This window comes from Nicotiana attenuata, chromosome 10 (genome assembly GCF_001879085.1).
Source record: "Nicotiana attenuata strain UT chromosome 10, NIATTr2, whole genome shotgun sequence".
NCBI lineage: Eukaryota > Viridiplantae > Streptophyta > Magnoliopsida > Solanales > Solanaceae > Nicotiana > Nicotiana attenuata.
The window spans coordinates 1,731,551-1,738,039 of NC_031998.1; positions in this window are offsets into that span (position 1 = coordinate 1,731,551).

The following is a 6,489-nucleotide window of genomic DNA, read 5'->3' on the forward strand; positions in this document are numbered from 1 at the left end:
ATATGATTATTATTGATGGTGTTTGGGCTGTTTGGTGATTGTTTGGAATTGTGTGAAGTCATATATATAGGGGAGGTGCTGTCCGTTTCATCGTAAAATAGGTTGTGGTCGATACATAATAGTTATGACGCTTGAATGGTAACTATAGTATCGTTTCTCTTATTGTAGATTAAGGAGTCATGAAAATTGCATAGCTTGAGATTTGGGCAGTATATACAAGGTATGTGAGGCTATCCCTTTCCTTCTTTTGCACGACTCCGATTGTACATAATGTAATGAACGAGCTTCCAAAGATACTCTACTCTTAGAAGCTAGCAGTACTTACATTGTTTCCCCTCTTATGGAACGATTGATGTTGATGTTGCTTCTCTTATTCTTATGTTGTCAATGTTATTGGTACTTCCTGATTCTTATAAGGTTCATGGTGAAGAGTTAGTCCTAATAACGTGTACAGAGGATACCGACCTTACGTCACTCCGAAAGGTTTAGAACGTGAGTTCATGAGTCGAGCATACATTATATATATGTATCTATTTTACTCTACCGAGCCGCGCTATAGTCGGCCGGGTATGGCACCTATTGTGCAACCACTGATCAGTTGGGTTTTACCGAGCTCCACGTGGCCGGGTACGTTTTTACCGAGCCTATTACGGCCGGGCACGATATGATGATGATGATGCCCACAGAGGCGTATGTTTTAAAAGTTTATGTATATATACATATGTATTACGCATTTTATGTCAGTAGCCCTTAGAGTTACCCAGATGTTACAGGTTGTTTATTCTCTATCCCTGCTTACATTACTGTTCGTACTTATGGTTCCCTGCCTTACATACTCAGTACTTTATTCGTACTGACGTCCTTTTATTTGTGGACGCTGCATGTCGTGCTGCAGGTCCTGATAGACAGGCAGGCGCAGCTCCCCCACCATAGTAGGCTGTCCAGTTCAGCGGTGATTGGCGAGATCCCTTCTTCGGACTTGCCTTGGTCTTGGTATGCATTTTTGTTATAGATATTATGGGTATGTCGGGGCCCTGTTCCGGCTATGTTGCAACACTTATGTTCCTTTAGAGGCTCATAGACAGGTGTCGACTCATGTATAGTTTGGTAGGCCTTGTCGGCTGGTTTTTGTTGTATAGTCTCTCATGGTAGTGTGGTAGCTCGTACCTTATATATAGTTTCTTGATTGTCTAGTCATCCCATGTTATGTATGTTCATGCCATCATATTTTATTGTTGGTTGTCCATGACCCATGTCTACCATTTATATTGATTTCGTCAGCCCTAAAAGATAATAAAGAAGGTTAGATAAAATGTATGTTGGTACTCGGTAAGTATGGCCGGGTGCTAGTCATGGCCCTCCGTTTGGGTCGTGACATTAGAGGTGGAGAATGTGATGACCCAAAGGGTCATCTTTTGTTTCAGAATCCAATTCTGTGTTCTAAGGCCTTGAAAACCTCATTTTCTTTCCCCTCGATTTGCGTGCGCAGTCTGGGCGTGTTTCCGAAAAGCCTTTATATGAAAATTTGAGAAAAATATTGAGTTTTGCCTTTAAAATTGAATTGAATTTGACTTCGGTCAAGATTTTGAGTAAACGGACCAGGACCCGTGATTTGACAGTCCGGAGGGTCCGTAGTAAAATATGGGACTTGGGCGTATGCCCGGAATCGAATTTTGAGGTCCCGAGCCCGAGAAATGAATTTTTGCAGAAAATTGTTAAACTAGAAATATGATAGTTTTTAGAAATTGAATAATGTTTGAGTTTGTTGGTATCGGGCCCGTATATTGGGTTCTGGATCCCGGTATAGGTCCATTATGATATTTATACCCTATCTATAAAGTTTGGTGAGAAACGGAAGTGATTTGACGTGATTCGGACCTTTGGTTGAGAAAATAGAAAGTTCGAAACTATCTTGAAAATTTCATGTGTTTTGGTATTGAATTCATAGTTCTAGGTGTTATTTTGGAAATTTGATCGCATAAGCAAGTTCGTATGATGTTTTATGACTTGTCTGCATGTTTGGTTTGGAGCCCGAGGGCTCAGGTGAGTTTTTGATAGGCTACAGGGTGATTTGAAACTTAAGAAAATTTTTGGTATGTTGCAGGTCTGCAGACTTCGTATTTGCGAAGTCTGGCTCGCAAATGCGAGCATGGCATTTGCGAAGAAGCTTCGCATTTGCGATCAGTGGGGCTGGAAGGAGACCTTCGCAATTGCGAAGTTTAGCATCGCATTTGCAATAGGAACAGGTCGAATTTGTGAACAAGTGTTCGCATTTGCGGTAGTAGCAGGTCCTAGACATTCTTCGCATTTGCGATGGAATGTTCGCATTTGCGGGGTTCGCAATTGCAAACCCCTGATCGCAAATGCGATAACTGCGACTGTTCAAAACCATTTTTGGACGGGATTTTTCATTCATTCTCCCATTTTTAAAAACCTAAACTTCAAGAGGCGATTTTCCAAAGACCATTTCTTCCCCAAATCAAGGGTAAATGATTCTTAACTTATTTCTTTCAATCTATTTCATCTTTTTACAAGATTTCATCATAAAATCTAAGGTTTTCATGGTGAAATTGGGTAATTTTGGGTAGAACTTAGGAATTTCAAAATTTGGGGATTTAGACCTCAAATTGAGGTCAGATTCCAAAACCAATTGTATATCCGGGCTCGGGGGTGAACAGATAATCAAGTTTTGGTCCGAATTTTGAGTTTTGACCAAGCGGGTCTGGGTTTGATTTTTGACTTTTTGGGGAAAATGATGGAAAATCTATAATTATGCATATTGTTTAACTGCACCGGTTTATGTTATTTGTCGTGTCCTTGCCTCGTCACTACTTCACCGAGGTTAGGCTCGTCACTTACCAGTACATGGGGTCCGTTGTACTGATCCTGCACTCTGCACTTTCTATGCAGATTCAGGTAATGAACCACCCTGATCAGAGTTTGGGTTGCTGCCTTCAGTCCACAGGAGACTCAAGGTAGATTTGCCGGCGTTCGCAGACCCTGGAGTCCCCTTCCCTCTATTTTAGTTTCCTGTTTTCTTTCATTCCGAAAAACAGATGTATTTCCTTTAAATCAGTGATTGTAGAAATTCTTAGACGTTCACCAGATCTTTGGGGTAGTCGTGTATTAGTGTTTTAAACTATTATAAATTTCCGCACTTCATAACTTTTTAGTTTTAATTATTACTAATTTATGTTTTGGTTAATGATTAATGTGTTAGAACTGTATCTGTTTGCTTGCCTAGCATTCTAAGAGTTAGGCGCCACCACGATCCCCACAGTGGGAAATCCGGGTCGTGACAAAAATTCTTGGTAAGGAATCAAATTTCAATAATCACATTAAGGCATTTCCTAATCAAGTTAAATTTTAGATTTATAATTTGGTTAATGAAAGTGGAGAATTTGATTTGGCAGCAAAATTTTGGGATATAGCTAATGTTCTTTCAAAATTTATTCACACTTACTAATCACGGCTTAGTAAATAATATCAAGTGTATTAAAATAGTTGCCTATTTAAATTTAAAAGTTCAGATCTCATTGATATTCTTGACAAGCAAATCATATTGTAAGTATCCAATCAATTTTAATTTTTTGCTATAATTTCATCATGGAAAAAGTTACTTCCAATTATGATATTTGGTTAGAAATCCAGTTATTCCTCGTAGAGAAGTTTTCTATGCATATAAATAATTGTGACATCTCATTTTCTTAGATGTACCGTTTCGAAAATAATTGATCAATAATCTTTATCTCTTTACATCAATGGAATAAGAAGAATAAATAAAGTTGGAAAAAATCCAATGATAAAAAAAATGAAGGCGATCAATGCAATATTTTCAACGTGTCGTTCAGGTTTATACAAAAAGGCGATGAACTTGCTGTGCTATGTGATGTTAAAATAAGAATAATTTTTTTTCCAAAAGGCTTTTATATTTTTAGTACAACAGTAAGAAAACACATTGAATACAATATTATTAGTATCACCATATCGCACAGCAAGTTCGTTTGCTTTCTTGAATATACCTGAACAATGCTTTGAAAATGTTACATATCGATCACCTTCGTTTTTTTTGTGGGAGATATTTGTATATGTTTTAATGTTATTTTGCTCAAATTTTTACCGCTTTTTGGCTATATTTCGTAATAATTATGCCTCACTTACTTTTATTATCAGTTTTATATTAATTTTTGTATTTAATGATTTAGGAATTAATTGAAGGCGAAGTTGATGTATAAATCCATGGAATTGATGAAGAACAAATAATTAAATTTGTGGCATCCAGCTAGGCTTGCAACAAAGGAAATCATCCGGATTTGAAGCACTAAACCTCCTCTTCAAGTTAGCGTGCAATGAAAAAAGAGATGTGAAGCCTTGCGTGCGCCGCTTCAAGTGTAGCGTCCAATGCTGTGAGTTCCAAGCTGCTTCATGCGCAAAGCGTCCGTGAAATGGATTCAGAAAAGAAAAAGGGTAACTTTGACCGATAATTTTTGAATGCACTATATAAGTTAAAAATGTAGCCTTTATATCAGAAGCACACTTTGAAGCGGAGAAATCCATTACAGAATTTAAAGACAGTGGAATTCGGCTTGAATCTTTCTTCTTCGTCTTCTTTTCCTTTTTTCTTTGATTTTATGTACTCTGGAGATTTATTTGGAGTAGTGTCATGACTATGAGTGACTAGCTTTCTTAGTTCTGGGTTTATGAATTTTACACGAGTGTTGACTATGAGTCACTAGCTTTTTAATGTATTTTTGGCAGACGTTCGTTATAGGTTTAGAGGCTTTGCTTAGAAATTAATATCTCAAATTCTTGTTGTTGTTTGGTTTGGGAAAGAATGATATAAGAAAATGTACTTGCGCAAGTTCAACAATAGAATATTTTTACTTTATTGGTCGAATTTATCTGGCTCTACAATAATCTAGAGCATTTAATGACAAGAAAATAGTTGTCAACAGTCACACATATAAAACTTTAAAAAAAAACTAAAGTAATTAAACAACAAATAGGCAAATATCTGAATCTCAACAAACAACAAATATTTTATTTAACCAATATGCATAAACAACTAAACAATATTTTAAATATTTCAATAGAAAGTTGAAAAGGTAAAAGAAATTAAAAGCATATTGCAAAATAAAAAATAAAGAGAAATAAATAAAATAAGAGACTAGACGGGGCATGGCTCAATAGGGTGGAGCAGGGCGGGGCAAAATTTTAACAAACGGCTAAATAGGGCAGGGCAGGTCAAAATTTTAGTGGGTCAAGGCTTGCCCTGCCCAGCCCTATTTGCATTCTGTCAATCAGTACTTGTTAAGGAATGATGAAAGAAAAGATGACGTTATCGAAATTTTCCAATTAGCAAGAACGGACAGATGTTCCACATGATCATGCAAATTAACCCTTCAAAAGATTGAAGGTGTAACGACCCTATTGGTCCTTTCGAGAGTTATAGCCCTGTTTTCCCATTTTCTGCTTCTTTTGTATTCTTTAGCTGCATTTTGACTTACCGGGTTAGTTGGTTCAAGTCCAGAGTAGTTTTGGAATGACTTGAGACACTTAGTCTCTTAGGAGAATGTTTATGTTGGAAAAGTTGACCGGATGTGTCGCGCCCCCTTTTTTCTGGCAAAATCGGATTTACCACATTTGGAGGGACAACTCATTCCTTTTGGGAACTGGGTTTTGCATTTGAAGAGTCGCCACCTAATGATTGGGGTGCATTAGGACACCAAAAGAATTCGATTTGAATAACCAGAAATAGGGTAAGGGCTTGAAATTATTCTAAGGGGAAGGTGTTAGGAACCCCTCAGAATCCACTAGTGTGGTTCCCGACCAAACAATTATTGTGAATTGAGGTGCAATTAGCCTATAGGCAGATAAGGCTCAAATAAGAGGGGATTTCAATACATAATGGTTTGAAAGTAAGCAAAGTTTGAAAGAACAATTAGAAAGGCTAATTTTAAGGAGTTAAAATGCTAAAGAAAAGAAATAAAGAACAAAGGGAGGGGGTCCTAGGTTTATTAAAAATATAGATCACCCCACACAATGTCCGGTAATCACTCCTCAATGAGGGGCTACACGTGATATTATCGCGTGGTCATCATATCTATATCTACCCTTCCCACCCACACAATGTCTGGTAATCACTCCTCAATGAGGGGCTACACGTGATATTATCGCGTGGTCATCATATCCATATCTACCCTTCTCACCCCGTTAAGGTATTTAAAGCGCGGATTGGTCTCGGTTACTTATTGCATGCTATTATCCGTCCGACTCCTATCAGTTCCGGAGGCACTTAGGACTACTAATCCTAAAAAGGGAGGGATATTAGGCTTATTTGAAGCTTCAAAGGTAAAAACTCTAAGGCGACATACAAAACACATATTGCATATTTTGGGGAGAGCATATAAACAAACAAAGGCTTATATATACCTCCTTAAACAAATAAAGCATATAATTAGCATGACTTGCACATACTTTTTAGGTCTT